General features: G+C 33.1%; 1 pseudogene; it reads left to right on the top strand.

The window, feature by feature from the left end:
- Window positions 1–1,729: 1,729 nt before the first annotated feature.
- LOC145157165 (ethylene-responsive transcription factor ERF025 pseudogene) lies at window positions 1,730–2,353 on the top strand (annotated as a pseudogene).
- The last annotated feature ends 8,619 nt before the right edge of the window (window positions 2,354–10,972 follow it).

Below are 10,972 nucleotides of genomic sequence, written 5' to 3'. Positions count from 1 at the left end.
ATGTTTGGATTTTTTATGGACCATCTAAGAACAAGTTTATGGACTAGGATATTTGGATGGGCTCTAGGGTAAGGCCCATGTAAGGGGTTTAGGCCCAATTTGGAAAACCGGGCCATAGTTGGGCCTTGGTTGATTATTTGGATTTTGGGCCTTCAGAGTGTGAGTTTGAGCCTTGGTCTCGGACCAAGCTAGGTTAGGGGTAAAATGGTCTTTTTACCCCAAGTGTGGATTTATGGTTATGCATCGAAGCCCAAATTGTTAATTGGGTTTTGTTTTGATGTTGACAGTTCGGGGATCTGTCAGCGAGCAGCCAGAGATTTATCCGCGGAACTTCAGCAGTGCGAGGTGAGTTTTCTTACCGGGTTGAAGGCACCAAGGCCGACCCATGTTTATATTATGTTGTTAGTATGCTAGTTGTCTTTGTGACTCTTGCATGTGCTTGTGTTTATATGTCTTCCGGGCTAAGGCCCGATGCCGGGCGGGGCCTGATGGATATCTTTATGATATATATCGTTATGATTATTGCATGTGCATGTGTTTATTTGATATATGTCATTGTATGTTGGGTGGGGCCCGTTTTACCGAGCTCAGCTCGATGCCGGGCGAGGCCTGATGCTGGACAGGGTCCGAAGCCGGGCGGGACCCGATGACGGGCGGAGACCATTATATGTTATTGTATGTTTGGTATGTGGTATGTTGGGGGAACTCACTAAGTTTTGTGCTTACGGTTTTCAGTTATGTTTCAGGTACTTCGGTTTTCAAATGGAAGAGCTCGGGATGATTGCAGGGCACACACCACATGTTTCCGCATTTCGTGAATTTCTCTGATTTAATGATGTTTTGATAAATCTCGATTAACTTGGTTTGTGGAAATGATATGTATTAACGGTTTATTAATTTAAAAACGAAAATTTTATGTTATTATTTTTGGGACGTTACAAATTATAACTTTTTATAGCTCTTAAAGCTTTGTATAATGACCTGTAATAAAATCTTAGATTCGGTACATCAGTTATTTACAAGATAAAGAAAATGAAAAAAAACAAGTAATTATAGAGAATAGCAACGTACTATGCTCCCTCTGCCAATTTGAATCGGTCGGATCGGGAACCAAGACGAGAGTGGTTCAATAACGACAGGTTTTATGCTAAGTTCTAAATCGGATTGAACTTTACAGTTTCTTTAAAAAAATGTTTTGAACTGATGTGATAGAACCTGTAAAAACTCGTTTGAACTGATTTATTGAAGTTGGATAATTAAATTTTACTTAACTAATTAAAAAAACAGTCAATTCCCAAAGAAAATTAAATAGCTTAATCAATCAGGTTATCATAAGTATATACGACTCGAATGCCGACGCACATCACTATCATATATAGACCGGCGGTATAACCGGTCGAACCGGTTGAACCGGAAACTGGTCTACCGGTTCAACTAAAAAACCGGTTTTTAAAAGATTGATTTTATCGGTTAAGCGGCATATTTTCATTAAAGGGTCTTGCTGTACTACTTACATAAATAAAGGGTCTTATTGTGAAATTTTAAAGTAACTTTCTTTTTCCGGAAAATTTTGTCTTTACCATAGGACGCACCCGCGAACTCGCCACGCTCTGTAATGTTTCCAGTTAAAAAGGACCCACGGTGCCCCACATAAGTCATAACGATGGAACACCAACAGATCAATTCGTCTATAATAATTAACTACGGAAATAGCCACGCATAATATTGCATGGCTAACCGGCGCCGCAATCAGCTACCCCGAAACGAGACTTCTCAATCTCCGGCAGCTGGCGGCTACCCAGTTTACCATGGTATCCGATTGCGAGCTGGGAAATGGGTTTCTGAAATTCGTGAACCAAACAAGTCCAGTCGCATATGGCTTGGATCCTATCCAACACCGGAGATGGCAGCCGCTGCTTACGACGTGGCTGCATTGGCACTTAAAGGTACCTATGCAGTCCTAAACTTTCCAAATCTATTATCTCAAATACGCTTCCCGAGTGTCCTACGACTGACGACATCCGTGCTGCAGCAGCAAGAGCAGCTGCTGCTCAATCACCGGTGTATGAAAGTTTTGGCGGAAGCATGACGGACGTGGGTGGTAGAGTTGCAGCCCCTCCTGGTGTATACATGGACGATGAAGCAGTGTTTGGGATGCCGAATCTGTTACTGGAAATGGCGGAGGGAATGCTCGTAAGTCCCCCAAGGATGGATTCTAGTCCGCCGGACGATGGGACACATTATTATGGCGGAGGCAATCTGTGGAACTACTAATAAGGCAAATGTCGTAACAACCGGGGGGCTTTACTGTTTGTGTTTCAAGTTTCAACGATTAAACAATAAATGTAACATATTTGGCCTATCGTGGTTATGTACTAAAAAAAGACTGGTTGAGTTAGACGTTTTGTTTGATGTTATTAATACAGGTTCTATTTCGTTTATCATAACAAGTTTTTGACTTACATTTTCACATTGTACGCGAACGACACAATTTTCAATAGCTTACGACAAATGTTTTTGACTTTTTACACTATCAATACAACTATTAGTACATATTGGTACGTGATGATAACTTGGATTAATATTGGTACCTCACGATAACTTATGCATGACACGGCCTTAATAATTGTGCTTGATTATAGAGTCATAGACATAGTTGCCCCTTCTTTTATATATATATATATATATATATATATATATATATATATATATATATATATATATATATATATATATATATATATATATATATATATATATATATATATATATATACACACACTAGTCGTTACCCGCGCAAAGCGGCGACGTCGAATAGTTTGTTTAAATATAATTTGCCTAGGTGTTTGGTTTAGACAGTTGTACGGAATTTCCACCCACACACCCACGTTATTGGTAAGTTTGTATTTGGTGGACACGCGTCTATAAATATAAAGCTATTGGAATTTTAGAAAGTAACAATTTGTGGTTTTGGTGGAGAAGTTAGATCACCTCGTAAAGTTGTGTCATTATTATACGAGTCTTTAAAGACAAATTATATCTAAAAATTATAAAAACTACACCCAAAAAACATATTTATTGAAAATTTAATAGTTTTTAATTTTCAATAACATGACACAATGAAAATTGAAGTTTGTATACCAATTATCTATTTGCAAAAAGTAAAAAAGATTATTTCCAACATAACAATGTAATCTAATCAAGTAATATAAAGTCTTGAATATGAATTATTCCTATATAGATTCAACATAATATAGTTTTGAATATGGATTATGCCAACATAACAAAATAATATAAAAATCTAGTGCTTGCAAAAATAGAAGTGATTGACAGTAAATTTCCTTCATGAATACGGTTTTGGGTAATCGGGTTGGGAACATAGAATACCATCATTGAATCCGAACTGGTAAATGTTTTTTAAAAATAAATACCAAACTCTACCCAAACCCAAATAACGGTAGACTCGAAAAATGTTGGTTTTAGGTTTTCCTGTTGGGTCCCATTTTTTCACAATCCTAGTTGTGTTTGCTTTGTCTACAAAATAGAACAAAAGAAACGTTGTAGTGTTTTACAGTGACTAACCCAGCGTTTCACTACATGTGATTATACTATACAAGTTACAATACATGTTGTTTATCTAATAAGAAAAACATATTAATTTCCCATTCCATTTCAAATAGTAAATTATAATTATAAACCATTAATATTAAGACTTAGGGTTAATTTCTTTTTAAATAAGAGAGGACCCCACCAAAGCCATTAGTGATGACTTGGAAGGAAAACCTCCGGGCCCTTGTCCAAACAGGAACCAAAGCTAGTTGTGACCGGTTAGTGTTATGGTTTCGGCTGCACCAGTCAATGGTATTTGGTTTGGTTCTTGATTCTAAGTCTGGTTCTCGGTTTATGGCTTATCTAGTTTCTGTAGGTGCGAACATAATGCAATTTAAGGCCAAAACCATGGTGTTATTCGGTCGGGTTTTCCGGTTTCGGTTGGAACCGGTCAGTGATATTCGGTCTGATTCTCGGTTTATCGCTTATTTGGTTTCCTGCGGGGGACAGCATAGTGAAGTTTAAAATAATTTTGGCCATGGATATCTTCTGAAAGTTTTGAAATCCTAATTAAATGGCTAATCTTTACTGTCAAAGTCAAAATATAATATCATTACAAACTCTACTTCCCACTTTTATCTCGTTCAATCACCATTGCAATTAAGCTCATCAAAACCTTGGTTAGTGAGATCCTATTTCATCAAATCCTAGTGTCCTTGTTGCATAGGTACCAAACTCCATGGTTTGTGAGATATTGTTAACAAAGAAACAGTATTAAATGACATTCTTACTAAAACTAAACAAAAAAATGTAATAATAAAGTTCATAATTGCACCGAACAAACTTATAGGCAATGGTTTTCACTAAATCTCTCTTTCAACATACACATTTGCACCAAAATATTACCTAATACTCAAATATTTTTGGGGACTCTTCTTTGTTGTTGCTGCTACTTAACTGTTGCTACTAATTAACTCCTGCAACGATTTAAGAATCCAACAATCATTTTATGTTTGGTATCAATAAAAATAATAATAAGGTAAAAAAGCAATGGTACCAAAATATGATCACCTTGCTTCCAATTGATACCAAATTTTAATAATTGCTAAAGAAAAAATCCATGCTCAAAGCTTTTTACATTCTAAATGCAAGGATTATATAGGAGAAAAGACATCCCGATTATCCAAGTTTCCAGTTAAAGTAACCTGATCTTGCAGTTCTTTTTCTCTCCAAACAAAAAACCCCTTTTTCATTTTGAATCTATATCAACCTCCTATTGCTGTTCTTTTTATGTCCATCCCACCAGAAACAACAAAAGCAACAGAAAGTAAATTCATCATTTCCTACCTAGGCCAACTTCTTTATTTCTTGCTAGAGCCTTGATTTCAGACAAATAAACACCTGTTACAAGCAAAAGGAAAATAAATAGTTATAAGTAAAGATATCAGTAAGTAGTATTACCCTCAAGTTCTTCAATCACGTGTTATTCAAGATCAAATCTTTCACCCATATTCCTTTCCCATAATTTCCAAAAAAAAATAATAAAAGCAACCATCATGACATTTCATCCAGTGATTACTGAATGAGTATTTGAATGAGAGCAGATTACCATTTTACACTTTAGTCTATGTGTATTATTATGAACCGAAGGAATTGAATTAATGTGAGTAAATTACCATTTTACCCTTTTATTGTGAGTCTCCACCTTACGTAAATCAATCTCTTGCAGAGAAGTTTCCACATCCCATGGTTTAACAATATTCATATAAATACAAAACATAATGTTATATAAATTAATGCAAAAATATGATATTTTATTATGAAAATTAAAAAACAACAAAGAATTGAAAATGCTTATCACAACGTAAATAAAGGAGATTGATCCCGATTGAGATTCAAGACTGAATTGGCTAGAACACTATAAGGACGGTGGGTAATAGAGGAGATTGGTGTAGGAGGGCGTTGATTTATCAAGCTTTAAAAGTGAAAGAGAGGATCAAGTGGGAATAACCATAAGATGGTAATGCAGACTCCTTGAAAAGGGGGCAGAGTGGCAGACTGTGGAGTTTAGGGCAACCCAAAACCTTTCATTGGCCATGTTCCGAATGAATCAAACGATCTGCAAAATTTTGGAACACTCAACGATTTTCAAAAAAATCAAACAAAAATATAACAAAATTAAACCATATTGATACCTTGAATTGATCTAGAACAAATGAAGGCAACATGGAACAAATGATGCATGTGACAGGTGGTGGTGGAGGCTAAGATGGTGCATTTATGAAAGGAAAAAACCAATATATAATCCTCTATAAATAAGAAGCTTACCTAAATTTATCCTCTTTCCATTGCATTCATTGAATACTCGTCCACTCTTTGATCAATCTGGAGATGCAAACAAAAAGAAACAGATTTATAATGAAAGCATGTCTCTACTTACAACCAAGCCCCTAGTGTTTTTTTTACTAAATGTAAAAGCTTTGAAAACCATTGAAGATAAAATTTTGCAATGCTTTTCGATTTCTAGATCTTCAACGACCTAAACATCCATCACCCAAAAAGAATGATTTGTTAAATCATGAGGAAAATCGAATCAAACTCTGAATTTAAAAAACAACAAGCTGGAAAAACAGTAAAAACATACATATCCCATTTAAAGTTTGTATAACCCAAAATGTTATACCTGAAGAGCTTTCGGATCTAGTTTAAACCTTTTTTCTACCAACAAAAAAACCCTCATTTGCAGAACTACATGTGCAATGAAATAAAAACATTCAAAGAACCTGTAACCAAAAAAAATATCAAGATTAACATATGTGAGGATTCAGATACAGAGGTATAGGAGAAGCTGACAGGCGGAAATAGGCATATGAGAAGCTGACAAGGGGAATTAGACGATTACCTGCAATGTACGCACATGAGATGACATTCGGGCGATGCCACGCGAAGGTGAAGGTATGAACAATGAAAAAGCATAGATTAGAAACCCTATAAAATAAAACCATCGTTCCTAAGCTTTATGATATATCCATTAGAGGCGTTCTTACCTTGCGAATAGTGGCCATCCGAGAAAGTTCTTCGCCATCATCCACGCTAGGGTTCGCATTGAGTGAGAAAAAGTCAATCGAAAAGGAATCTCAATGAAATCTTCAAATAGGTATTTTTAGGTTATTAGCGGGCGGAATTAAAGAAACCCGTCTACAGACTCCAAACGTCTTTGACCGAGTTTTAAGGGAATTCGAATGAAAAATAAAGGCCAAGTCAAATAAGATAAGAACAGATGGGGAAATAATACGCAAGAATTAAGGGGGTCTTATACGGATAAGAAATTTAATGCATCAGATATTGTACATTGTATTTAATATTTTGTACGTCTTAAATCTATTTTTAGAAATAGTAAGGTTTGTATAATAATATAGTAAGATATATATATATATATATATATATATATATATATATATATATATATATATATATATATATATATATATATAGGGTGAGGTTCAATAGAGAACCATAATTAACCAAGGAACCAAGGAACCTTCTCAGATTCACAGTGTGCATAATAATAATTCAGATTCACAATGTGAATCTGAACTGTTCGAGATTTTTCATATTGTGAATGTTAAAAATTGAAATATTTATAGTTTAGATTCACAGTGTGAATCTACACTGTTCGAGGTTTTTTTTTTAATCGGTGTTGATGTTTATTAATCGAGTACAAAAAATTAATATTTTTGGTATAATTAGTTTTTTTTTTGATAAAAATAAACTTAAATATTGAAAAAATTAAGAAAATTAAGTGGGTTTTTTCAAAAAAAAAAATCGTTTTTTATATATCATCATGGATCTCTATGAAAAGAGGACGAAAAATCGTGAACAACGGTATATTCGGTTTTTTTTCGATAAAAAACTTGGCCTAAAAAAATTTTAAATTAAAAAAGGAAGTGAGTTTTGTTATAATCCGGTACATGTGCGTCCATTATAAAATTTTACAACTATTCCTTTTGCCGTTGATCGCTTTAAATTCCGACGTTTTGGATTGGTTCTTTGGTTCCTTGATTAATAATGGTTATCTATTGAACTTTTTCCTATATATATATATATATATATATATATATATATATATATATATATATAGGCTTAGGTTATTCTATTCAAAGTAATTATTGTGTTATTGTATGCATAAATGTGGGCCAATCATTTTACTTATTTTAAGAAAGTGATTAATACATATTATTTAATTAAATATAATTGAAAAATACCATCTAATTTGACTAGAAGGGTATTTTAGTCGGTTGACATAGATTTAATAAAGGAAATTTGCATATTTTAAGGGATCAAAGATTCTATTAATTTTAAAAATCTGATTTTACAAATTATAAGGTTTTTAGTTCGGACATTCTGACAGAATATGTTTGAGTATGTTCAAAAATAAATATATTCTTGAACCATAAAATAATAAAAATATTCTTGAACATATTTCTTGATCATGACTTTAAAATTTTCTTGTAGAATGACAAAATTCTCGAACCATCAATTGAAGAATTAAAACAAAAATTACATTAATTTTTATAGAATACATGTAACAATTGCTAATAATTACATTTATTTTTAAAGAATAAAACTAAAAAAACTTTCAAATCTGGAAAAATAAACATCAAAATCTAACAAAAACATTAATACATTCTAAAAGAATAATGTTGCTAAGAGGCGTCGTTCAAATTCTGTGGTCCGTTCTTCAAGCATCAGCTTCTGTAGAAACAAATCCAATGAATAAATTAGTAAGAAAATATCCATACTCAATTCCGACATAATTGGAATTCGTGATTCCATTCTGATAGAATTGGAATTCATTTACCAATAATTATATTAATTCGGGGAATTCTAACAGAATATGTTCATGATTATCATAAAAAACATTCTTTTCTGATAGAATGCTATAAACGAAGAAATACCATTCCGTTGAAGCATTTTAGCGAACGCTTGGTGTGCATGAAAACAACTTTCAAATTCAGTTGAAGCATTCATCTGTCAAATAAGCAACCAAAACAACCATGATTTGTGTTCAACCAATCAAACCCAAAAACTCATCTAAACCTATCGATTAAACTTCATTGATTTACAGTAAATCAATCAAAATAAGAAAGAAGATTAGAGAAACTTGTGATTATCCAGCCAACAACAACCCTTTGTTTCTTCTTCTGCTTGCCCATTGATTTCACAGCCTCAATCCAAACACCCATCTGATATCGGTTCTTCTTCCCTGCCTCCAACGAACCACCTTCCAACCATCCCTTCCTACGTTTCTTTCAAATCAACCCAAACAAGAACAACTAGAGACTGCTAGAACAAAAAAAGGAAAAGATAAAATATAAAAGATGAAATCAACTAGGAAGCTGACGAAGAAGCCCCTAGTTGCGACGATCGCCGGTGGCATAACCTACCTTCAGTTTCCCCAATCGTTGCTCAGTTTTCACCACCACATGACCTCCTTTAATCGATGTCCTTTTGACCTGATGATGCCAAGACGAGGACCGAAGTCGCTTTCTCAGCCCCCCTTGTGATCGATCGAAATGTCCCGGAAATGCCCTTTGCAGAAATCGGTTCTTATTAAAAAAAACGCAGAAATCACGCTTGGGCATGGTACCGCTCTATGAAGAAGACGATGAAGGGCAACCCCACAAAGGGTCGCCGGTGTCGATTTGTTCAATTTAGGGTTTTCAGAATCAGTTTTTAGATAAAGAGGGGAACTAGATTTAAACTGGAGAGATACCATGATTATATGGATTATTTTTGGAAGTTATTAAACAAATGACTAAATTACCCTTATTTATTTATTTAATTATTTAATTTTTTATTTAATTTTGATTGGCCCACATTTATGCATACAATAACACAATACTTAGTTAAAATATCTGAACCTATCTCTTTCACTCTCTTTATATATATATATATATATATATATATATATATATATATATATATATATATATATATATATATATATATATATATATATATATATACTAGCAATGTTAAAAATGTCGTAATATTTTAGTTAAGTGTATAACAAAAGAAGAATCCTCTCAATGTAAATTGTTATCATAAATAAAAAAGTTAAAATACATTGCTATAACGGCTAAAGACCAAGGTACATTGCCTGCAAATATTTTTGTTGGAAGTACGATGAAATAACAATAAGAATTAAAATAAACCATCATCTTGTGTGCTCGTGCTTCCAAGCTCATAACTACATAAATACTATATTTAGAGATGTTCACATATTTGAAATAAGCATGATGGTATAAAAAATATATAAAACAAATACATTGCCGCAATCAGCAGTAAAGAAAACTTAGAAATTACCCAAAAAATTTATCCTATTTTAGAAAGAAAAGATCAAACTATATATTCTGAGAGTTTGAAGAGACAATACTTACAGTGACTCGCATGCAGCCAGCAAATCAAATGTTATTTCCAGTTCTTCCTTCCCAGTTGCTCCATACAACAATAGGATATGGTATCCAACCCAATAGTTATATTTAATTGAATTTTAGTTGCAGAAAAATAACTTTTCACATAAAATCATATAAACACTATGTCCCAAACAAATTAGTACGAACATTATCAACTACAATAACTAAACTTTTTTGCACATATGTTATACAATTCTAAAAAAATGCTCATTTATTTTTCTTTTTACATATGGAGAAAAATGATATCAAAGCACATGGTTTTGGCTCTTACTTTTAAACCAGCCAGAGATGAGCTCAAACACCTGTTTTATTTCCTTATCATGTAAACATGACCACGAAACCAAGAAAAAACTGAAGTTAGATTTCGATTTTACAGTAATCAAAAGTGATAATAAAAAAATGCATGAAAACTAAAACTATAAAAAAAATGAAATATTCCTAAATAGTATGTAAAATATTTGTTAATTGTTAAACTCTTGAAATGAAAAGATGGAAGAAGAGGCATACTCGGAAAGCTTCAATTACAATTTCTAATGACACATTTAATGCTTCAAAAGGTAATTTTGATTATTACTAATTCCAAAAAATGAAAACAGCTAATCGGAAATACGAAGCAGAAAGAATGGCCACTTTATCAATGTTGAAAGTCATTTGGGTTCCAAAGAAAATCCAAACGGAAAAAGGGAGAAGAAGCGACCGAACCTTAACTCTTAAATAATCTAAAAGAGTATAGAAGAAAATGAGGTGTAAACAACTTGAAGTTGTTATTTCAAAAAACTAACCACATATGAAGCAAAAATTAGATTTTTGAGATTGCTAGATAACTCAACTAAAAATCTCAAGCAGAATTTCAAATTATAATAAGAAGATGAACCATTGGAGATTAGATTACCAATTTCTCATGACCTTGAACTCTTCGTTCATGAATTTTGGAGTTGATCAAT

The sequence above is a fragment of the Lactuca virosa genome, chromosome 2 (genome assembly GCF_052849685.1).
Source record: "Lactuca virosa cultivar CGN04683 chromosome 2, Lactuca_virosa_CGN04683_v6, whole genome shotgun sequence".
Classification (NCBI taxonomy): domain Eukaryota; kingdom Viridiplantae; phylum Streptophyta; class Magnoliopsida; order Asterales; family Asteraceae; genus Lactuca; species Lactuca virosa.
The sequence above is the reverse complement of the archived record's forward strand: the minus strand, read 5'-3'. Positions and strand labels throughout refer to the sequence as shown.